General features: G+C 35.3%; 1 long non-coding RNA gene across 4 annotated transcripts in view; it reads left to right on the forward strand.

The window, feature by feature from the left end:
- The window catches only part of LOC104910740 (uncharacterized), a 45,496-nt gene that overhangs the window by 16,102 nt on the left and 4,593 nt on the right, over positions 1-24,801 (forward strand). For all 4 annotated transcript variants that reach the window (XR_014883103.1, XR_014883100.1, XR_014883101.1 and 1 more), the window contains one exon: positions 21,154-21,318. This is a non-coding gene — a long non-coding RNA (uncharacterized LOC104910740). The remainder of the gene's footprint in view (positions 1-21,153; positions 21,319-24,801) is intronic.

Raw genomic sequence — 24,801 nt, forward strand, 5'->3', positions numbered from 1 at the left:
CCATGGCAAAGACCCAACCCGCTAATGAAAATGAGACAGTCTGGCCTATACTTGAAGGGAGAAAGTGCTAAGCCAACCATCTTCCATTTCTGAAGGGACAAAGTATACCTTTCCCAAGCTGTTCTCTAGGGAAAGCAAGCTGTGGGGTATTTGTGGGGAAAAGTGCAGTTGTTAAGGACTATTTCGACAGTGACAACAGTTGAAATAGTAGCACTAACTATTTACATAATAACCTGTGTTACTGTATTGAAGAATTTTTTAATCTGGACACTGGAAAAGGCACAACGGAGTCTGATTAGCTCAGTTTACAAGACTCTGAGATTAAATGCTCATCAGGGTATTACATTTGATGTTGGATCAAATTAAATCTAGCAGTGGAGTGGTTCTTTGCTTTCTCAAACTAATAACCATGTATTTCTGCTTTGCTTATCTGAGGGCTATATCTGTAGGTAAATGCCATAAAATAAAATTGCAGTGGTACACTTGTGAAGTGGATATCAATCAATCAGGATAATTAAACCACTATTCTTCATTCTCCCTCATTTTTATTTTTAATTTTTTTATTTTTTATTTTTTTTTTTACTGTAGATGGATATAATTTTATAACTGAGACTGTATAACATAATGTGGAGCTTAGGTGTCTATCATGTGTGTCTTAGTTTCAGCTGGAACAGAATTGATTTTCCTCAGCATGTCTGAGAAGACACTATGTTTTGGTTTTAGGAGAAAAGCAGTGTAAACAACACCAGCATTTCTAGTTGTTGCTAAGCAGAGCTATACAGAGCCAAGAACATACAGTTTTCCCTACAATCTTGCCAGTGAGGAATGGGCCAAAGATGCTGGCAGTGGGGGAGTGAGCCAACAACTACATAGGGCTAAACTATCTGTCAACTTAAACCACAGTACTTCAGAGAAACAAAACCAGCAGCTCTAATGATCAGAGCCAAGCAATCCTAGAATGTGCAAGAAGGTTCAAAAGAGGAAGAGGAGGGATAAAGCATTAGTAGACAGAACCTCACTTACAGTTATTGGGCAGCCAGCAGTGTATTACCATCCCTGAGCACGCCCCATTCATGCCACAAAACCAAAGAAATGTCCAAAAATTGGATAACACTTTGGCAAACACCCAAAGAGAACAGAATGCAGCTCGAGTGTTTCTGAAAGCCAGGCATCGAATTTGCGTGACAACATACGTCTGAGCCTGCTTTACAGACACAAGACATGGGAAGAGATAGAGGGAAGAGCTCTGCCACAGCTGTCAACACTTCACCCAAAACTAAGACACCAAATTCCTCAGTTCAGTTTATAGGCATTTCCTCATGGTTAAAGGAAGGAAATAAATGGTGGAAAGGCAGTATTCCCGGTAAGAAATTAGCAGCACTTTGATTTCTTGGAGAGAACTGGAGACTGTCTGTTCTGTTTGTGTGGGAAGGAATATGTTTCCTTTTTATCCTTCACCGTTTGAGCAGGGTTCTGAGTTTTCTTATCTTTGTCAACAGAAACAATTGAATCATGGATTATCGTAGAGTTAATAGGTATACCATCTCTGGTCACTAGATGGAGGTAGGTAACCAAAATGAGGACGAATTGCACGCATCTTCTACCTTAAACTCTGTAGTCCTTTGGACTGCAAGGAATCTATTTTATCCTTGGAAATGCTTCTCACACCGGCTTGCTTGAGAACAGCATGACATCAGTATTTGCCAAACCATAGGTCTGTATCAAGCAAAACTTATTCACTGCAGTTTGTTTTAAAATAGATATCTATATACATGATATACACATATATATGGTAACAGTTTGCATAATTTAATCTGAGGTACATTTTATTAGCAGTAATTCACTTCTACATTTAGACAAAGAAGAGCATCATTTAGGTCATGTATGTGTATACACATGTTTGCAGAAAATTACTACATGATGTAAGGAGAAAAGAGTGATTTAAGAATATTTATTTAATGCCTACTAGACCCAGAATCAAGTACAAGAAGTGTTACATACTCCTTTCTTTTCAGTAAGATCCCATTTCATCTTTACAGTTCTTGTTACAGCTTCTTGTTGCTTAGTTGTTAAAATGATTAATTTCTAGGGAGAGTGCAAACAGTCAGAGAAGGAACTCCTTCAAGCGCTGAAGACGGCTACAGAGATGTCTTTTAGCCTTGGACTCTTCTGTGCAGACCTGTATGGCTGTGATAATGAAGGAAGACTTGCTGCCAAAGCTGGTCTTTTGCTGCCTATGAGACAGATGAGAGCTACAGAGTTGCATTCTGAGCTTCTTGGGAAATACAGATTTTAATTTTCTGATACTGTTCATGAAACTCACTTATGGGCCTCTTTTCTTTAGCTGAAATGACTGGTTAGTAAACATCCTGCCCTTTCAGAAACTGTGTTGAATATACGCTGAGAGACTAGATGTACACACATTTTTACCATGTTCTTGCTAGATAAATGGAGATAAGCAGGACTATGTACTGACTGCAGAGCCAGGTTTGCTGCATTGATCAGCAGAGCTTGTAAGTGCAGTATTGGCAGTGCTGTGGTGTGGCATACAGATGACTGACATTGGAAGATGTGCCCCCTTAAAAAGGTAAAGTTGGCTTGTGCTGCTGGAGTGTTGTTGGCAAATGAGAGAGGAGAGGATGCAGTTGCATATAAACAGGACTACTGTATTAGGTGAAACTACACATCTGCCTTGCTATGTAGCTCATATCCTGTGTATGTGCAATGGTCATTTTGGACAAGATTATAATAGTAGGGCTAGTATACTCTTATACTAGTATAGATAATTCCTCTTCAGCATGACAGATTGTGTGTTTTGATGAAGATGTATACACATGTGGTCATGACCGATTTCTTCCATTCTTTTTGGTATTCCATTTTTAATCTTTTCTTTTCTTAGTACTTTTAGCTTTCACAGCATCCTATGGCAGTGAGGTCCATAATTGACTTATTGCTGTATGGAGAACCTTTACATTATGTTTGCTTTCTTCTGATCCTCCACATCTCATATTATAAGAAATCGTAATATGTTTTTCTTGTTCCCAGTCTTCATCGCATTCATTATTTTTTATGTCTTAATCATATTGTTCTTATTTCAGATGCATAGTTCAATGTGGGGAAGGTGGAGAGATGGAGAGCGTATCATCAGCGGGGTTCAGTCACACATTTTTGAAAAGTGATTTAATATGCATCTGCTTGATGAGGTGGTGTTCATTGCAGATGCTTGTTCTTTGTGTTCCGAAGGACATTAAGTTGCTTACTCACTTCTCCTGTTGTAAAAGGTAGTTTGCACTCAAGCTGAATCAGTCTTTGATTAGTAATATAGTGCTGCCCAAACTTGAAACTCAGAATGATAAACTTTTTAAGGGAGATTCAGCCCTATTTCTCACAATGATTTGTAGGGTGCTACTGCTAAGCAGAACAATTTGCACAGTGCCCAGAGTCTTCCTGGAGAGAGGATTTGTGTGCTCTTCCTCCTATCTGAGACTTAAGGCCTCTTCTGCGCCCTTAAGACAAGTATATCCAGAGAATTTATCTCAGTGGCTAGCACAATCTGCCTAGGATCTCTTGAAGATCTCTGGATGTTGAAATTTTTTTTCTCTTAGGATTTGTCTTTGAAATTCATTTTTACTTTCTTGTTTGCTGGTGCAGGAGAGTCAGTTGAGCTGACAAGTTTTACTCAAGGGGTTGTTATCTACAATAGTCTACTTCTCTCTTTACTTCTCCAGTTTTGTTTGACACTTTTATTTGACTCCTTTTCCCTTTTTGTTACATTTTTGTCATCCCTCAGCATCCTGCGAGTGAGTTAGGACAATTCCATCCATGCAATAGAAGCACATATACAGAGGGAGCATAGAATCATGGAATCATCTAGGTTGGAAAAGACCCTTAGGATCACCAAGTCCAGCCATCAACCTGACTTATGAAGACCCATCACTAAACCATGTCCCTTCATTCCACATCTTCATATCTCTGTATCTTCAGCCTGGTGTTGCAGAAACTCTTATGCTTGGTAGAAGAAATGCTGACAGTAATGGACTGCTTTCATTCCAATAGGAAGGATGGTCATCATACATCTGGTGTAATGTCTCAGAGGATTTGGCTGAGATATTTTACTGATTGTAACGTGTTCACAAGGCTTTCTTCACAGTGCTGGAACAATCCATCTGTCACTGTGACTTAACAACGCATGTTTGTCTAGTTCTTGGCAACTGGAATCCTACCAGGTACAACTTGAAAACTACAATTTTTTCAGTTAAAAAAAAGGTTTTCTTGAAGAATGTGGATAGACTGAACCCTTCCAGTAGGACTTAGTTAGCTGGGAAAAATTTACCCCTACGAATAGTCAACAACTGCAAAGCATATGAGTCTATTGAAATGTAAATTAACTCATTATCAATTTCTACGAGTTTCTGATTTAAGATTTGAAAGAAAAAATGGCCCACATATAACAGTACAAGAACGAATTGCATAATTATGTTTGTTAACTAGTCCCTCTCTGCAAAGCTATCTGAGTGCTGCAAAGAGCGAAATATGTTAATACTCAGCAGTGATGTAGACTCTTCTCTGCTATCTCCCAGGTGGAACTCCTTTGGAGCTACCAAATGTGAAGACCATGCTTAGAGTCATAAAAGAATAAATAATCATTGGAACACTCCGAGTGTTACTGAGGCGTAGGCAAAAATTACTGAACTTCTCAATTCCATGAGCATATTTATTTCCTTTTTTTATATCACTTTCTCTATTTCTGTGGCTGTTAATAAAGTAAATAAATGCTAGAACCTGTAAAAGTACATCTAGTACATTTTACATATTTCAAGACTCTCTGCCAGAAAGTATTTTTGTTGCTATGTGTGAATTCCAGACTAATCCAAGAATGGACTCCACAGAGGAAAGTCTTTGGAGGCTTTACTCGGCGAGGCTTGAAATTCAATTGAAGTCAGCTAGTACGTCATCACTGTTGTCAATAGCTCTGTGCAGAATTTCCAGTGTACCTGGCTCTTCTCATTTAACATAGCATGGGATTAGACAGACACACTAGAAATTCCACACAGGGCTATATGGTGCTTTGTTTTAACTGTGTTTTCTAAGTTACTTAAGAAATTGTAGCTGTGTCAAAACACAGTAGATACCAAGATGTTCTCTTTTGTTGCAAGAAGCAAGTGTAGTGCAAAGGGAGACCAAGGAAAAAGCTGAGGAGGGAGAGGATAATCAAAAATGGAAAAAAATAATATTATTTTTTTCAATCAGAGCAGTATTTAAAAAGAAATGCCATGGAAAAGAATTCTGCTAATTTTGTCTTAACAACTTGATGTTTATTTTAGAGTAAACATTCAGTAATCACTTTCTTTCTGTCTTAGCAGTAAGTTATTGCCCTACGGGAGCATTACACTCTTGACAGGATCCAGCACTTTCCATCAAACTTAGCTCAATCACAAACTTTTCTTTTGCTCTCTTTTTTATCTCAGTAGTTATTCCCAGTCATCCCCGATTAAAAATTTGCCTTCATATTAAAATTTCAGTTTCACCTAAGCATCTTAAAACATTAGTGGTGTCTTGTCCTTTTAAGACTACTTTATTACTTTCATATGTAGTGTGTACATTATAGTTTTGTATGTTTTGTATGCTAGATGTAGATTGAGTATACTTTGTTACTCATATTTTCCTATCTGCTGTTTCTTGAAACCTTATAGAAATTTGCTTAGGTAAGAATTTTAAGACATTTTTGAGAGATAGACTTAATGTCAGTGCCTTATTTAACTTGTTAGCTAGTTTTGCTAATTGCTTCATGTTTTTAACAAGAGACTGTACTTTGCTCTTGTACTAGCAGCTGTCCTGTTGACCTTTTTCTTGTTTGGCTGTACTTCAGCTTTGCATTTGTATTTTCTGTAAAATTCCACTTGCTATTTATCTTCTGATATTTATATGAGGACATTTCTGCTCCTTTGAGGGCATATGAGCTTCCTTGAGGGCCCAATTAACATTTTTTTCTTGAACTGTAGGTTAGCATATGAACATTGCCACATCTAGATTTTTGTATATCATTTCACTTTCCTTTCTTATTAATATAGCCAAAAAAAAAAAGAGTCCTGTATGATTTCTAAAACCAAAGTCTAATACTTCAAAATGCAAATTCTGGGGCTATAGTACACTCTACATACCCAGAACAGTACATGTCTTGTATCTGTGTTGGAATTCAGATCTTGTGAATTCCAGTTCCTGGATCTTCTGCTGAATCAACTGGAGAAAGAAGGCAGAACTTTTATTTTTCTGTCTCAGTTACCTTGTGTAAAATTTGAGCAGAATGTTTATGTGAAATAGATGGAAAGATTAGGTGCCATCTCTATCTATAAAAGCTCTGTCCAACACAGAGGAGAGAAAAGGCAGAAAAAAATGCCAGTAAAAAAATGATTTTGCTCAACAGTTTACATTTCTTGTTTACCTACAGTCTAATTCACAATTACAGAAAATCACATGGGTGTGTGCCAGTGGGAATAAGAAAAAAAGAAAATTAAAATCGGGAAATCGTACAGTTATGAGATGTCCTTTTTGTCAACAAAAACTGAAAGACAGAATGTACAGCTAAACTTTCAAGGATATTTTACAGATAGTGAAAGAGAGGTCCATTTAGCAGCTGGTTGATCGAGTTAGGGTATTACGGTTAGGTTTTGGTTGGACATGATGATCTTTAGGGTCTTTTCCAACCTGAGCAATTCTATGATCCTATGATTCCAGACTGTGAGGAGTATATAGACAAAACTAGGAAGACAATACAATGCAATTTAAAATATTAAAGCGATACAAAGAAAGAGAGAATGCAATGGAGAATGCAAAGGATTTTTAAACAACATTGTTTACATTCAGTGAATCTGTGACTTATCCCAGATTGCCATCAGTTTTTGTTCTCAGCAACCAGCTGCCAAATAATCCACTGCTTTCATTGAGAAATGTCTGATCTCATATTTTATCTGCTTACAGAGGAAAAATGTCCACAGTCATTTGTAAATGTTATTTCTTCTTATTATTTATTTATAAATCTTTGAAGTACTTGTAGTAAAAAATACACATTTCTAGATGGGAAGGAAAATGGAATATTCATACAGTACCTGCAATCAAAGTCTGAAATACCTACCCATTAAAGCACAGACTTCATAAATAAATTTATAGACCATATTATCAGTGCATGTTGAGGTGAGTGGGGAGTTCTTGAGAAAGTAATTACTATTCTATATCCTAAGGTGTCTTATCCAATTTACCAGCATTAATAATTCTGCTTATGAGTCATATTAAATTTAAGACTTTGCAGCAATTTACCTCATATTAAAAAGAAAAAGAGGTAATATTCTTCTGTTCAATAAAATACATACCAGTTTTGGAACAATTCCCTCAACAGCATAATCAATACTATAATCAATAACAGCTAATTTCTTTCTTTGATCATAAAAAAAGTAATTAAAATCCCAAGTGAATAATATGACTCCCCTTTACCTCGCTCTTTGTTTTTCAATGGCAAAATGTGTTCCAATTAATCTTAAGTTGTAGTTTTGAGAAGGATAATTTTTCTGATCTGTGTACATGCACATATGCCTGTCTGGGCATGGAAGTGATCGGAAGTGCATCCTTAAGCCCCGGGGATCAAGTCTCTCTCCAGAGTCTAGCTGTTGTCTGTTTTTAGAAGAGAAAAATAGGCTCAGCAGAGGGAATTTCAGACAAACTCAGCCTGTTGTCTTCTGCATTTCTTGTGCACTGCAGAGATGGTCACTGAGATTTAGCATCAAGCATACATTTCTGTAGTTTTTTCCTTATCACAAATGATTCACACAGTGACTTAATAGAATATAAATTAGATTTCCCTTTGAATAGATGATTCAAATCTGTTCAAAACCAGCATTTTTTAACATCAGCTTCAGAAGTGGGCCTCTTGCATGCAAGTTGACAACTTTTATAAGTTTGTAAGTACGATAACCTTGTCTAATCTATTAGAATATTTTAATACTTTTCCTGTAACATAGAGATCTGTGAGTATGTATTTACGAAGTCATTTCTGGGACAAGTCTATTAGTCAGCTAGGCAACAAGTAAGGCTTCATAAGATAAAACTCTGCATTTTAAAAATGTTTATTGTTTACTTATTCCATTTTTACCTAAAGACTGTGAGGGGTACTTTCTTATTCACTTTTTAGCATATTTCATTTTACTTGAAGTCCAAATATAATAATACCACCACTTCTCTCAAAATCTATAACAAAATGGAGCGAAGCATTTTATAATACAAATTCATATATTTAGGGATAAGCAACAGTAATTTTTGCTCTAACTTTGGCACTAAGAAGTGAAAATATGAGAATTTTGATTATATTAAACTATACCAGGGTGTTTGTAAGCCATGAGTATGACGAAGCATTATAAAGGCAAATATGAACCTAAATGTAACAGATAAGGTAGTAGGAAGAAATGATGCTCAGTTTTTTCTCTGGAGCTTGTTGGTACTGGAGCTGCAGGATCACAGGCTGTTAGCACAGTTTCCTTACCTGCAAGTCAATGGTAACTGTAACACCCTACTGATGCTTTGCCCTCTTTCTTTGCTACATCTGCTCAGTATTACATTTGTCATGAATAGAACTTATTTTTTCAAACATAATGTGCTTAGTATACTGCTGATCAGACTGCATACTGATGTGTCCAGAAAAATGAGTCTGAGCCATGACTCCATTCCATAGACATTTAACAATTTCTTATGCACAATATTTTATTCAACATGGTATAACAAAAAATCTGAAAATTACTTTTTGCTTGGAAATGCATTCATCCATACACTAAATACATATGCAAGTTGCAGTCATCAATAAGGCTGTGTCCAGTTCATGCTATGGTTCTTTTGAGATGATGCTCTGATACTTCTTGACCTGCATCTTCTCATTACTGAGTACGCGGGATCCTCCCCAGTCCTTTGATGGACTAGACACTCAATTCATTTAAGTGATAGTTAGCTCTCACACTCTCAAATACAACATTGTTTCTGATGGACAAGTAAAATATATATTTAGGCTTTCCATTTTCCATGCAGGTATGGTAATACTTTGACCTGCAGTGATATTTATCAGTGTAAGTGTAGAAGATAGCAGCAAAACTACTTTGGATGACCATTTATAGCTCTTCTCATCCATGTACACCAACAGGTAAAGATAAACCATATACCCACAATGTGGAAAAGAGTTAGTTTGTAAGACCATAAAGAATAATGTGAGTCTACCCTATAAAAACAGACTAAAAGATTTCACTTTTTTACTATCTAAAAAAAACCTGTGAAAGTGTTGGTAACTATTCTAACTGTCCTGCTTAAAAAATATGCAATGTTTGTGTACATTTAAAAACTTCATAGCTGATTACCAAGAGGGGCAGAAAATTAAATACTAGAGGAATGTTTGACTATAAACTAATTCCATTGTAGAAAATCAATTTCGTGGTTAAGTAATGTTTGCTAGCATGACCAATAAACCTCATCATTGAAAAAAGACTGAAATTCCTTATCTTTGCAAAGCTGTGCTAAGATAAGAAAAAGTAACATTTATTGCAATTAAAATGAACTTTGTTATATTTAAAAATATTTTGTTTCTAAAATATGAAAAATATTGAACATTTCCAGCATGAATTTTTCCATAGTTATTAACAGATAAAGAATAAAAAATTAAACATGCTTTATTTTATACCCTTAATTCAAATCCAGTGGAAACTCTGGAGATGTGCCAAAAATGAAAAAATTATTCTCTCAGTCTGGGGTCTGAATTAAGTTTTGCATTGTTCTTCTTTTACTCTTAAAATTGCTTTTTACTTCAATGTTTCACTGAATGAGCAAATAGGTTACTTGCAGATGTACCTTAACTGCACATATTGGAACCCAGGTTCTGCCTTGGCGACATCTCAGTCTGATGATAAAGATCAATCCCACACCAGTTATCTTCCATCCCATGTTTTTTGTGGTAAGGAAAGTTGGGTTGGGTTGTACTCTGAGGAAGAGTACTCCAGCGAGTATTTCATATTTAGCCACATTTAGCAGGCTCCAAGCCAAAGTCTGTGTAGCCTATATTCAGCACTGGAATTTTGGATGTACTTTGTGTCTTTTTCTGCTCTGGGCTAGATGGAAACTTCTACAGGATCTGCATAAAGAGGTTTTAGAAAAACTTCTCTTTTAAAGCTGAGATGCTGTTCACTCAAATTTGTATTTGAATGATGGAAGGAATGCACCTCAGGGGCTGACTTCTGGAGGTGGTACAGGCAGATATGCCAGTGTTTGGATTCTGGGGGCTGATGGTTATCTGTTCTGTTTGATCTCTGTACTTCTTACAGCTGAGATGAAATTGGTCAGATGATTGATATCGGGTTATGTTAAAACATTGTGTTGTTGTCTGAGGCAGTTCAGGAGTGGATATTTAATTCATTCAACAGTCTCTACTTTTGGAGTGAGAACTTTCAGGAAAGGACTGGGGTCTGAATCTGAAGGCAACATCTACTACAGCTGTTCTGCATGATGCAAGGTCTTCATCCTTTTGTTGACGCTGACAGGCAAGATTCCAGGGGAGCCTGATAAGGATGACTTTGAAGTTAATAAAGTCTTCCCATTCTGAATGTACAAATTCCAGCCTTAATTCTCCCACATCAAATAATTTTTCCTTTCTTTTTCCTTTGGTTCTCTCCTTCCCCTCAGCAGACCCCATCTTATTAGGTGATAAATTCCTGACATGGATCCGTACATTTAAATACAAATCTTTTGTATTTAACTAATTGCAACTAGTTTCTTCCTGGAACTAATTTGAAGCTTAGCAACTATTGGTCTTTTCAGTCTTTTCGTATGTGTGTCAGAGTTTCCAAAAATACTGAGCTCTTGTATCACTGTAAAAGTTGTAATACTTCCTGGGACACTGCTCTTCAGACAAATGATAACTGAACTGACCACGTGCTGCATTCCCCTGGGCACAGGAATCAGTGTAGTTCCTGAGCACTGTATGAATGTCAGAAGACAATTTTGAACCTAATATATTCCATGTAACAGCTGGGCACAGTGTACCTCTTAATTTCTTTTCCCGGATGCATGGCAGTTAATAAGAACATATGCCCTTGTTTTGAGCCATGGTTTTTATATTTTAATACAAGTTCACAGTCATCAGCATGTGCAGATAACAACTTGAAATATCATTAGCACTCTTAGCTTTCTTGTATGGACTCTTTTTTTCTTCTATTTAAGTGCACCATAGTGAATATTATCCCTGTGTTTAAAAGCATTGTGTAATACCATAATGCAGTCCATTACAAGTTAGCCCCATCTCCCTCTTTTTTATAGCTGTTTAATATTTTATTTTGCAACCTTAGAATTTTTACCATTTATTTGTAATGCAATTAATGTTTTGATAAGATTGGTGATCGCTTGTGATTTATTATTTAGTAATTAGTAATTTAGTTAAATATTTAGTAGTAACTTTAGTAATTTGATAAAATATTTAGTAATTAACATGATGTTAAGGTTGTACACATAAACAATAAGATCACGAAATCAACACCTGATTTGGCATATGAACTGCTTTCGAGTACTATTACATATATGCACTAAGATACAATCTTTTAATATTCAGTGGAATAGTGCTAAGGAAATATAATATGAACAATGAAGTCCAGTAGCTTTTTTAACACTGCTCAATTCATTAATAATTTTTTTCTGATATGAATTCAGCAAGTCAAGAATGGTTTTCAGGACATTGAACACAAAATGAAGAATGGGTCTCAGTTTTGTGCTGTACATAAAATTCTAGGTGCAGATTAGAAACAAATTGAACTATAATTTTTTTTCCAGCATCTTACATTGTTCACTGTTTGGTTCTTGTGCTGAGGTCACGTTCATATACAAGCTGTGCTACCCTCTCTAATTTCAAAATAATCTTTCCTTCTTTCACATTTTCTATGAAAATGAATGTCTTGATTGAAGAGATAAAGAGAATTTACGCTTTGTATTTTGTTTCAGAACTATCTTTATTTAGGTGATCTGAACTTTCTTTTGTTTATATTCTAACAGTACAGATTTTTTTTAGTAGAAAAATTGATAGGTGAAAGATAGTGAACACAGATCTCTCAAATCTGATCATCAAATAAGGGAATTTATAAAAGTTCCTGGGCTTTTACTCTTATTCATTTTATACAAATACCATACCCATCCCCTCTTCAGTCCTGTTCTAGGGAAGCTGCTTTAGCAGGGGCTAGACTCAGTGATCTCTACAGGTACTTTCCAACCTCTACGATTCTGTGATTTTGTGATCTTCTATTAATGGGAGATTACACATGGAATTTAGCAGCTTAGTACTTTTAGTGATTTCTGTGCCATTTCATTAAAAGAAGATCTGATTCGCTTGGAAAATATTTGACTCAGAGAAAGCTTTTGAGTACCTCAGCTGTCCATCTCCATGGCAGTTTTGAGTCTCTGACAACAAAAATTGCTGTATGGTTCTGGTGTGGATGTGAAGGTGACTAAAGTGCAGTCCTTCCTTGTGTTTATCCCATTTTGTAAATTAAGTATTTCACACCTTAAAATGTGTAATTACTTGACCATATTTATAAAATTTTATAGTTTTTTTTTCTTACAATTGTCCTTGTGCTAAGGAATCTTTTATTTCTTTACAGCCTCATTCTTTGTAATGCATCGTGTGGTTTGGTGAAAAGGGTGAGCATTATGAACCTGTGTGATACTGTCCAGGTTGCTTTTGAAGATCCCCAAGGAGGAGGGGTGCTGCCCAGTGTTCTGTCACCTGCACAGCACAGAAGTGCTGCCTGGTTTTCAGAGAGAAGCTCCTGTGCTCCTCTGTGCACTCTTGTCCTGGCATGGGTGCCCTTTACATCATTCAGATGTGGCTGTGCTGTCATTCAAGTTCTTCTCACCAAATCACATTTGATTTTAGACAAAATCTTATTTGTTTTCTTTCTTGACTACAATTGGCTAGCCTGGCAAATTCACAATGTTTGTTTTAAGAGAATATCTTTCTACAGATTATATAGGAATAGAGTCTCATCTTCCCACAGTTGTATTTATTTTTATGTGAGAATTGTGAAGTTAATAGATGAACAGTTTTATCAGTCTTCTCCTACATAAAGCCAACGTTGTGAAGAATTTTATTCAATAGAAACTTTATGTATCTTTTTTTAATTAATCCACAGAGAATATTTTGGTACGGTATTGGAATATATTAAAGTAGTATTAGCTTCCTTAATATTCACAATGTATTAATACTGAGAAGAAAAAAAAAAAGAAGAAGAAGAATGGGAACATAACTTCAATGATGGCCTAAGAAAAAAAGGACAAATGAATACCTAGAAAGTTTACCCGAACTACTGGGTAAGATAAAATATACTTTTTAATTTTCAACAGGAATATAGCTAGAACATAAGTGGAACTGTTTTTCAAGCAGTAGAAAATAACTGTAGATATTGCAGATATGTAGATAGAAGGTAATTTTTGTAAAAATTTCTTATGACTTTAAAATGCTTTGAACACATGTATTGAAATCCATGTTTGCATAATTCCTGTTAAGTCTTTGAGCCCAATATTACTGATGGTTAAGCGTACCTGATGCTTAGAGTCTGTCTTCAGGACAGGCATACAGTTCTAATGTTGGCTGGATGAATACAGTCTTCACCCTGTTCAAGGGTGTTCAAGGCTAAATTGGATAGGGGCTGGGCAGCCTAAACTAGTATTAGATGTGGAGGTTGATAGCCCTGCCTGTGGCATGGGGCTTGGAACTTCATAATCCTTGAGGTCCCTTCCAACCCAGGCCATTCTGTGATCAGCCTGACCTTGGTGCCAGGAAAGGTTATGGAGCAGATCACCTTAAGTGAGAGTACTCAGTATATGCAGGACACCTGGGAGATTAAGCCTAGCCAGCATGGGTTCATGAAAGGCAGGTCCTGCTTGACTAACCTGATCTCCTTCCACCTGATCCACCTGACGGATGAGGGAAAGAGAGTTGACGTAGTCTATCTAGACTTCAGCAAGCACTTTGACAATATCTCACACAGTATTCTCCTAGAGAAGCTGTGGCTTGGACTGGTACACTACCATTAAATTAGCTTAAATGTGAATAGAACAGTAAGCACATTTTAAAAATGTGAACTCAACTGTACTTGAAAATGATGCAAGTGATTAACTGGGCAAACAATCTTCAAATAGACTAGGACTAGACAATCTTCAAATAGAAAAATAGCATCATTACCATAAATAAAGTGCCCTAGACTTTGTTTTTCAGTCTTCTGCTGTGAGTCTTTTTCATGCTATGAATTTGATATAGTAACATTCTGTGCCTGGCATTAGTCAGTATGACATTAGGTAGTCATTACCTTTGTATTAGATTGTTGTTCAGTAGTCGAAGCACTTCATAAAGCATTTATATGTGTCTTTATATTTTCCAAATATCTTCATGTCAGACCTTTTTAAATTATGTAAGCAGTGTTTGAAGTTACTCTTAGCCTCTGGGAACTGAGTCAACAACTTGCATCTAGTTAAGTGGAACAAAAAAAACTTAAAACAAGAAAAACAAAATTCACAAATCCTTTGTTACCACCACACAGAAAGAAATGGAAACTTACTTCTCCCTATAGATTAATAAAATACAAATGTATGCTTTTTTTTTTTTTTTTAACTTAGTCTTACTCACTATCACTGTTCAAACAAAAATAATGGCTAAGTACTACACCTCCTCTTAAATATAGGATTATGTGAAAAGGGTTCTGAATATCGAAAGTTTAAAACATATTGGCCACTCTTAAAATACTTCACTGGATAACTACTCAATGTTCTGTTTTTGTAGTGTGTATTGGTTCTAGATTCAAATACTGATAAGTTCAATTTTGCAAGCAAGTTTTCATGAATTCTAGAGAGTTGAAGAGATGGAGTAACTTAAAACATGAAAAGCTGTTTTTAAATCTTAATTTAATGGTCAGTAGCAGCAGCTCAAGAGATGTCTGTTTTCCCTTATGAGTGCAGAGAGGGTCCTAACAACTAGACTAGATTTAGGTAAAAGAGAACTTTTTAGCAGCTAAACCTTGGTGAATTGACTCATGTTATCTCCCTTGTACTTCATTCTCTTACTGCTTTTGTAGTTTTAATAAAAATGATTTAAATTTCTTTTCTTCCCTGAGCTGATCCAGTTAACCTGCCAAAGTGATGCAAGTGTCTCTTAATTTGTGACACAGTTAGCTATCTCATACTAAGTTAACTTCTGTTTAGTTTAGCTTAGTTTTCCTCCTTGCAAATTAAAAAGAGGTAGCTTTTCTGTTAAACCAGTTGCAAAAATTGATTTCATGGGAAAATATAACCAACTAAAATGTTCTTAATCTTTCATATTGGGTGATAATAGAAAAAAAAACCAACATAACAAAACCAACCCCCCTGCCCACTTCACAAACATTACCTTCAAGTCGTCATTTGGCAATTCTGTGCTTTGCAGATCTACAAATAAGCTGGCATTTTAAGTTCTAAAAAAAGACAGATCTTCAATAACATTTTATAGGAATTTATGGGCAAACACATATAGCAGCTGTATTTTTTTAGTGACAAATGATATTTTAATTTCATTCCATTGCCATGAGATAATTCTAAGACCAATAGGTAATAAAAATATGAGGTGTCTGCAGCTGTTGAGGCAATCTTATTTCTACGTTGTGATGTAAATTCAATTTTCTTTTATTAGATTTCTGCTGTATAATAATAATTTGAAGTTAATTCATATAAAAATATAATTATTTTTGAATCAAGGACTATTGCAATTAATGTATTTCTATGCAACATAAGTCAGTGCATTTTCTTTTTAAATAGTTAAGGCTTTAAATGAAGCACAAATCAATATGCACTGAGATTTGTGTATACCACTGCTTTTTGGAAAAGTTGTGTCTTAGAAAACTCATAAAAGCATTAAAGTTTGTTGCTTCTAAATAACAGTCCTTTTGCTGATTCAGAGTCATCTCAACTCCAAAATGGTACTTATTTAAGACCTCAGGAGTGACTTAACACTATCAAAATAACATTTCATTATCCTCAATGAATTGGTATTGTTCAAAGTTTTAATTAAGTGAAATAGATTCAATGAAATGAAATGAAATTCAATTGGATTCAATCCAATCTATATTTGGATTGCTAATTTAGGACCTGTTGTCTTCATTTAGATCAAAGCAGGGAGTGAAGGCTTAGGAAACTAAAAATTCATGACCAAAATTTCTCAAGTTTCTTTAAATAAATCAGGAATGTAGGAATGTTAAATACTTCCTTGGGGGTGGGGGGGGAGAGAATATCTGGATACAAAAAATATTGTGTTAGATTAACTGACAAAGTACATAGTTATTGCATTCAATTTTAATTAATTAGTCCATTATGTGTTGGAATGGAAAGCACTGAATTATTCTGATTCCTCTGAGAATGTAGAACAACCAAATAAAGTGATGGTTTTCCAGGCATTTTAGTATTGCTCCTAGTATTTGGGGCTTTCAGTGATCACTAATTAGACGAGCACATACTTTTATTAAGGAGCAGATTATTTCTAGAAGAATGTATACTGAAAGACCCACCCAAGGTCTTTCAATAACAGGGTCTAAGAGTGTAACTTTTTGAACCTTGCACTTAACCAATACCGATATCTTTAATATCACCTTCATCTTTCCTTTAAGCAAAAGCTGATCTGTAGGCAAATCTATTAAGTTGACATTATCCATTCTGCTGACTGAAAGTGGAATCGAATGGGATTAATCTAAATATAGAAATAACTGCATGAAATACTGACTTAATCTTATGGTTGATATGCTAAACTGAATCTTAATTTTTTTCAGAACCATAGCTATTACCTAACAAGAAAAGTCTGAGGTATTTCAATATTTTTCAGCTAAATTTTAGACAAAGGTTGTGTTCTGCAGAAACATTCTACGTGAAAGCCCTTTCCCTAACAAAAACTTCTGACATTTTCACTGACAGCTGCTTACTCTACACCTGCTCTAAGTTCTATGCATGTCTGGAATTTGCTGTAGTGTTTGTATGTATTTTAACCTGAGAATCTATATCAGTCTTTTTATTTAGATCTATCAGGGAAAAACATGACCAAAATGAGCTTTGGTTAATCTCTCTCTCTCTCTCTCTCTCTCTCTTTTTTTTTTTTTCTGTCTTGAAACAGTGTCTCCCAGTATCGTTATCTTGAATTAATGGATATTATTAGTGCTTAAGAATGACTTCACTACACTGCTGGCAGTGCTGTCCTTGATACATGATTAGTTATACCCTATTCTTCTGCATCCAACCCATAGTAATGTCACATCCTTTACTTTTCATCTAGCTCTGTAAAGTATAACCCATCATTTCAGGAAACCTTGTCCGGTACACAGCGATATAAGTATATAGACTTGCGATGTTTAGAACTGACATTATAAGCAAAATAATGGAATGCTCAGTGCTGAGAAGGAAAAATTTCGACATTTTGAAAAATACTACTCTGTTTTTTCCTCTTCTTCTCCTTGAAGATTGTGGTACAATTAGGTGAAATGCAAATCAGCATATTGGGCAGATGACTGAATAAATTGGTTTTTTTAAACAATGCTGCAGAGCAATTCCCTAAAACCAAACTACTCTCACCTGAAGAATTAGCCAAAAGAGTTACAGGTTAACATAACTGTAGTGACAAAAAATAAAATAATTGTCCTGTTGCAGCAAATAGGGGACTGTTTTATTTTATCTAAATTCTTTGATTTATATGTGAGACACAACCAATGGTGAAGTGCAATTTATTTAAATTTATGAACTTTAGGATCACACAAGATGTGGTTATGCTTTCTGCTGCCTGTGTCATGTCATTTTCCCCTCTGACCTTGATTTGGGAACAAGAACATACGGTAGAAACTATAAGACTACTTTGACTCTTGATATTGATGCCCATACAAAAACTGTAATAGGAACATAAGTTACCAAGTAGTAATTCCCAAACAGACATAGATTTGTAAGTTAAGTATTCATTATCTAGAATACGTGTAAAATAGAAATGTAAATGACATTATATTTTGTTACAAACTTTTATTATTTATTTCTTATTCTCTGAGGCCTATCCTGAAGGCATAGACGTAGAAAGCCAAGTCTGATGCTTGATTTAACCAAGACTATCACAGTAGTTCAGTCACCGCGTGTGATGAAAATAACTGTTCTAAAAAAACCTCCACTTTTTGTTGATTATTTTCTTAATGTAGCTGCCAACAAGAATACTTGAGTACACGTATTTTAGGTTATGTTAATTGCACCACTTACTCATTTTCATCCTCCAAACATTTGAAAATCAATACACCAACTGCATAGTATGATACATTTTATGGCTTAATAGAAACAGTGATTTTGAAAGCTTCAGTAAAAGAAAGGAAATGATAATGCTCTTCAAAATATAGAATTAATTGAGTTGGGTGGGATGCAGTGGGGTAAAATTCTTAGCTGAATTCAAAAGCAATGTTTTCTTGTGGGAATTGAAATTCTATTTAACATCCTCTGAAGTTCTTTCTGTGATTTTGTTTTTGACAGTCAAATCTATACGTTCATTGGGCAGATATTAGAGACTTCTTTCCAAATCATTTTCTTAATTAAGTCATCTTAAAAGGAGAACATTAAATTTCTTGTTTCTACTTGAGCAATTAATTCATCCTCTCAGTGTTATGGGTGAATCATAATTTCAAAGATTTCATGATTATTCATGCGAACAAAAAGGCAGAAAAAATAAGTTTATTAATTTTTGCTGCTTTGGAGAAGGAGAAATCTAAAAGGAATATACAGTCTCTATTTCTCTCTTCTATGTACATAAATCTAGGTTTCCATTTTCCTTGCTTCTGTTTTAATGAAGAGAAATTCAATATCATTTTCCTCTCTAAGGAACCAACCAACAATATTACCAGCATTTTATCTGACTGATTTTGGGATATGTCTGAAGGAAAAAGATTTTTACAGATATAATTACTTTTTATGCATGTAAACCAGCTTTCTTTGCAGATTTTAAGGTGCTCTAATTAGTGACACAGGGAAAGGTCCTAAGAATCAGTCATATACCTATGAGGACTATGCAGTTGTGTACTGGATGCTGGACCATCTGGAAGCCTTGGTTCTAGTACAAGCACTTTCAGGAGTATTATATACATTACTGTGTGCTCCCTGTGAACAGATACAAGATTTTCTTCTTTTGAAATCTGAACCTCAGCTGTCTGGCATGCAGTGGACATTACACCTGCCAATGTTTTTAAGCACTGGGATTAGTTTGTATTAGGGTGGTTCCTCTATGTTCCTGGGAGCAAGCTGACTGTAGACCCGTACAGTTACTTCAGCCAAGACTAAGGCAGCTGCTTCAGTCCTTCAGATCTATAGTACAATAGCTTTCAAAATTTCAAGAGCAGATTCTGAGATATCTTATAGATTTTTATAAGAAGTCCACTTCAGCTGAGTCTACAGAGGCAAAGCAGAATGACAACACATGAAAAGTTGATATTATGTCAGAGCATAAAATTTTTACATATCCATACTGGGTGCAAGTACTGCTTTTATGAACATTTCAAACTATTTTTATGAACACGGTGTTGTACTGAAGGTCATTCATATAAGTAGTTTGCTCTGACACTGGAGCACAGAGCAAGGTACTGATAACTAAAAAAATTTTCTCATGAAGTTGTTCTTCATGAGATTGATATACCTGAAAGTTTAATATTGGAAAATAACTTATTGTGTTGCTCAGATTATGGTTACATTTTCTTTCTTTTCTGAGTCGCATGACAGGCTAGTATAAGACTTATTAGTTCAAGGTATTTACTAAGTCTAGAGAGTCTTCAGCAATAAGTTCTTCCTATTCTTATAAAAGAAACCATAAATAGTTCTCTCACTTCCTCCAACCAACTGGCTCTCTCAGGAATAACCCAAAAGTTTTGCTTCAGAATACAATAAAACAGTATCTTCTTTTACAGACAAAAGGTTCTCTGGGGGCTGCAGACATCTGAATAAATTCTAGGGATTGACTTCTATTTTGTACCTACTAATGCTCAAACAGAATCTTATTGTCCTCATTTATTTTCAGTCTTCTATCTCAGTATTGTTCTGCTATTTCAAGTCCCGTCTCCCCAGCGTGTACCCTCCAGCAGCAAAGCTGCAGAGAGATTTGAATGTTGAGATGACTGAAGTTCTGTGTGCTTCCTGGGAAAGAAGTTGTCCTAAGGCATTCTGTTGGGCTAACAACACTCTTTTTCCAGTAATGACTGTAAATAATGGAACTTTTTGCTGTTTTGGGGATGGCTCAAAAGATATTTGTTTGCAGATTTAGGGAGTTTTTTCTCTATCTACTATTTATTTTGTTGATTCAAACCAGAATATTCACTGTTGTGATTTCAAAGGAATCACCAACTTTTTTAAGACAAATATTACTGTATTACGGGACCAATGGTTTTTTTGTTCGTTTGTTTAGCTGACTAAATAGTGCAACATTTATTAAACTAACTTTATTTATGAATTTAATTTAAATTAAATAACAAGGATATTACCTATTTTTCAATAAATATATTATTTATATAAATATATAAATAATAAATCAATTATATAATAAATAATAATAATATAAAATATAAAAATTATTTATATATAATATATAAATAAATATATTTATTGAAAAGTAGTTAAAATTCTTGTTGTTTAAAACACAGTATATATATTTTTTAATTTAGAGCATTAACAAAAGTTTGATTTATGTTTATGACAGATGTGGAACAGTTGAACTTCAGAGAACTTGCTGTGCAAATTTTATCTTTTGGAACATGAATTTGATAGTACTTAACCTGGCACTTCTGCTCAGAATTTTTCCTTCTATTCTCGTGACTTCACATGCCTTCTGATTTCTCTGGCTAACTAAAATTGTAATGCACAGAGTAGAAGTTAGCAAAGTAAATTAAAATTATAAATCTTCTCCAAGTATTTTCCCTCAATCCTACTAAACATAACGTATAATGTATTTTTCCCATTAGTTCCCTTTCAGTATTTTATATTTTTTTCCTTTCCCAAGGAAGAGTCCTGCCCTTTGTGATCCTTGAAGACTCTTGAGTAATTTTATCTAATACTTCTTTATTTTTTGTACAGGGACGGAGGTAGCTGGAAACTACAGAAGAATCTGTGCTGAATACAGGTCCATGAAGGCTATCTGCAAAATTAGCATGTAAACTGGAACAGCAGTGAGGTGTGATGTTGGATTTTCGATTACTTTCTTTGGGAGAAGGCATAGAGAAGCTACACTCTCAATAGCAGGTAAGCGTTTGGGAGAGAAGTGTGTGTGTTTTGGGGACATAGGTAGCTGGGTAGTGGTAACAGAACTTGCTATCCTAAAAAAAAGGGAAGGGTCTTCCCTGTGCAAGTAGTTTCAACAGTCAACATGAAATAGAAGAGTGGGGTGATAAAAGAAGCCTGGAAGATAGGCAAGATCATACTACAATTGTATTTCTTAAACTTATATTAGTTATTTGAATTTGACAAAAGCAAAGAGCTGTTAGCTGTACCTGGATACAGTTGGATTGTTGCTAATACTTGAATAGATAACCAGATAGATACTGACAGTTCACTGTATTTCCCTTCACTTTCTCCCACTCTCCATTTACGAGAAGGAAAATAACTTCTGAACAATAGTGAACTATATATGTAATAACCTGTTTTTTACTGATTTGCTGGTACAGATCTGGGTCTTGAAATATTTTCTTGCCATCAGACCACAGCAGCTTTAAACTGCCTCCTGGTCCTTGGTGGTGTGTGCGTCCTTTACTTAGTGTTCTTTTGAAAGCTGGGGCCGGTAGATGCTGGGTAAAAGACAGGTTATCATGAATGCTGCAGTGCTAAGACTATCTCAGGTACTGCCTGACAAAATCTTGGTATGTAGGGCAGGTCACTCATCAGATGCTGTGGTAATTTAGCTTTTGTTGGTGGATATCATTGTATATCTGGTCTTATCATATGGTACTCTGTGTAGTAAGATACATTTGTTATTGGGGCCATACTCCACTATTTTACTGGAAAAGTGATTTATTATTTATTTTCCTGGAAAAAAAAAAAAAAAAAAACTTTGAGAATCCTAGCATACAAAAGATAATGCCATTTGATATTTTTACTTATTAATTGCACATTACAAAACTTTTGATTTATTTTGTTTGCTTGTTTTTGTTTGTTTTTCATTCCATTCAATTCAAGATAGAAAAAGATGGAAAAAAAGACACAAAGAAACCATTTCTATACACACTGATGGACTTGTCTAACTGCAAATAAACAGATTATGGAAAAATATATGATACACAGCAGAAGGAAATAATTTATTTGGCTAACTGTAGCCAGCCTTCTGTAGTGAATTTGGTACATATTTTAATGGATCCTATCAAAAGTTGCTAACTACCAGAGATCATAAATTGAACATGGATATAAGCACATACTCTTCCAATGTCCAAAAATTTCTGTACAGTTTGATTATTCTGGTTATAGTCATGTGGAATAGTTCACTAATATGCAGTACTCTAATATTTCCCAAAGAGTGGAATGTCAAGGTAAAATTTTGATCTGCAAGGACTCCCCTGTGGAACTTGAAAGAATGTGTAACGTCATAAATTTTGGGTAGCAACCAGTGTTGGTAAAATTCTAAGGTGTAAACTTCACAGTAGATTCTTTAAGACTGCTTTTATGAATATGGAAAAAAAATAATTCAGTGCGGTTTTTTTTACCTTCTGTCACTTTTTAAAATCTTTTCATAGGAAAGAGGAAAAGAGAAAAGGAGATTGCATGTGTACCTGAATGGATAAAAATGAAGGGGAGGAGTCCCTTCAGAATAAATTTTGAGTTATTTTATCATTAGTGGAAAAAGAAGTGACTTAAAACATATATATATGTATGTATATATATATGTAGACTGAAGTGCTAGGACTTTTTAAGTAACTGAGCATGATTCTTATCCTTTCATTTACAATCAATAGTACCCCCTCTATGCTTACAGTACTTACACCTCAGACAATAAGGGCTGCTAGATCACACACATACAGGAGTACAAGAAGTCCTGGTTTAAGTAAGGTAAAAACTGAGCACCTCTGCAGAGCAAGGAAGGCTTACTTCATGCTGCACTGCTACACCACCTAGAGAAAATTTCTTCTTGGAGATGAGCATAAATACTAACACATGCTGTGTGACTATTGAATGACTTGGAAAATCCTTTTGCCTTATTGAAGCACTTTGGTTGAAGTCAACGGGGCTACACTGAAGTGAGAGAGTACTTTTACATATGACATTCCTTTTCCCATACATCGTACCAGTCTCCTTTGACCTATACAACACTTGCATTTTGGTGAAAATGTAAAGCCAATACTTGGCAAATACTTTGTCTTCCCCTTGTCCCACTCCTTCCCCATTGATGAGGGAGTTCTTGAGGAGCGGAGTTCAAAGGTCCAGAAAGGAAAAAAGTAAAAATTTCCCACCATTAATTGGGATTCATTTCTGTTTTATATCACACTTATTCAGGTCTGTCCACTATTTTTTCTCTCTGTCCCATCTCTCATCTTTTCTAGTGTTTCTTTTCATTTCCCATTGTGCTGTTCTTTGTTCATAAGCATCTAGCTGTGAGATAGCTGACAAAGGCATCGAGGTCCAACAGATGGGAAAGTTTTAGGATCCACAGCCTAGACGTAGTTTTTGAAACTGCTCTTATCACTTGGCATAGCAATGAGAGACCTGATTCCATGATGTGTGACGTATATCCCCATCAGCAGGGAAGAAAGAGAAAATGGCTTTTTCTTAAGTTGGTAGGCTTCCCAGAATACCCCTTAATACACCTTTTCATTTTTTTTCTGTGTGGTAACATTTAGATTTGTAATAACTGAATTTCAACTTCAGTTGAAAGAGCGGGAGATGGAACAAAGCTAGGACACACTGGGAAATAGTTTTTGGGCAGTGAACAGATGGCAGTCTTACAATGGAGTGCAAGTGTCTGCAGGAAGATGCAACCTGAGGCAATAGATAGGCTTACTAGCAATGGCATGGGCAAAGTAATATCCAGCTCCATTTTTTCCCCAGAGAAATTAGTTTTTCTCATACTCTGAAAGTAGTCCCATTTATTTTGGTAGAAAAAATATCCAAGCAAAGAATATAGATCTGGGAGCATCTGGGTAGGTCAAATGTTAGTCCTTGTCCCAGTCTTTCTTTCCGTACTCCACACAAAAAAATATCATCATAATGACATCAAGCCTGGGCCTACCAGCATATTTAACTAGAGATGAGAAGATTTTTGCTTGGAATTATTCTGTCAACCAGTTCAGCCACACTAAGTAATCCTAAACTAATTTCCAACGTTTGTTAATCTTTACTATGATTTCTCTCTTAAAAAGGTAATAAAAGGCAAATGTCTGAAGTGACTGTGATATAAAGCTCCTGCAGACTTTAATTCAGATGGATGTGGTGGATTCAAAAGTGCCCCACTCCTAAGAGAACTAAGCTCCCTGCTGCCTGCTGAACTGCTTATCTTGAACAGTTATTTAGTTGCTTATTAGAAATACAAGTCTTGAAGATAAACATGGGAATGGCGCTTTGACAATGAGATAAAGATCCAAATAATTCCTTTGAAAAAATATAATCTTTTCAAAACAGGCTTACCTACATTAGTCTGATTTGTTGAATGCAGAAATGCAAACCTTAAATCTAAAGAAAAGCATGGTAATGGTATCTTGACAGTGTAGTAAAAATTTAATTAATTCCTTATAGTGAAAAAAT

Source organism: Meleagris gallopavo, chromosome 4 (genome assembly GCF_905368555.1).
Source record: "Meleagris gallopavo chromosome 4, MGAL_WU_HG_1.1, whole genome shotgun sequence".
NCBI classification, from domain to species: domain Eukaryota; kingdom Metazoa; phylum Chordata; class Aves; order Galliformes; family Phasianidae; genus Meleagris; species Meleagris gallopavo.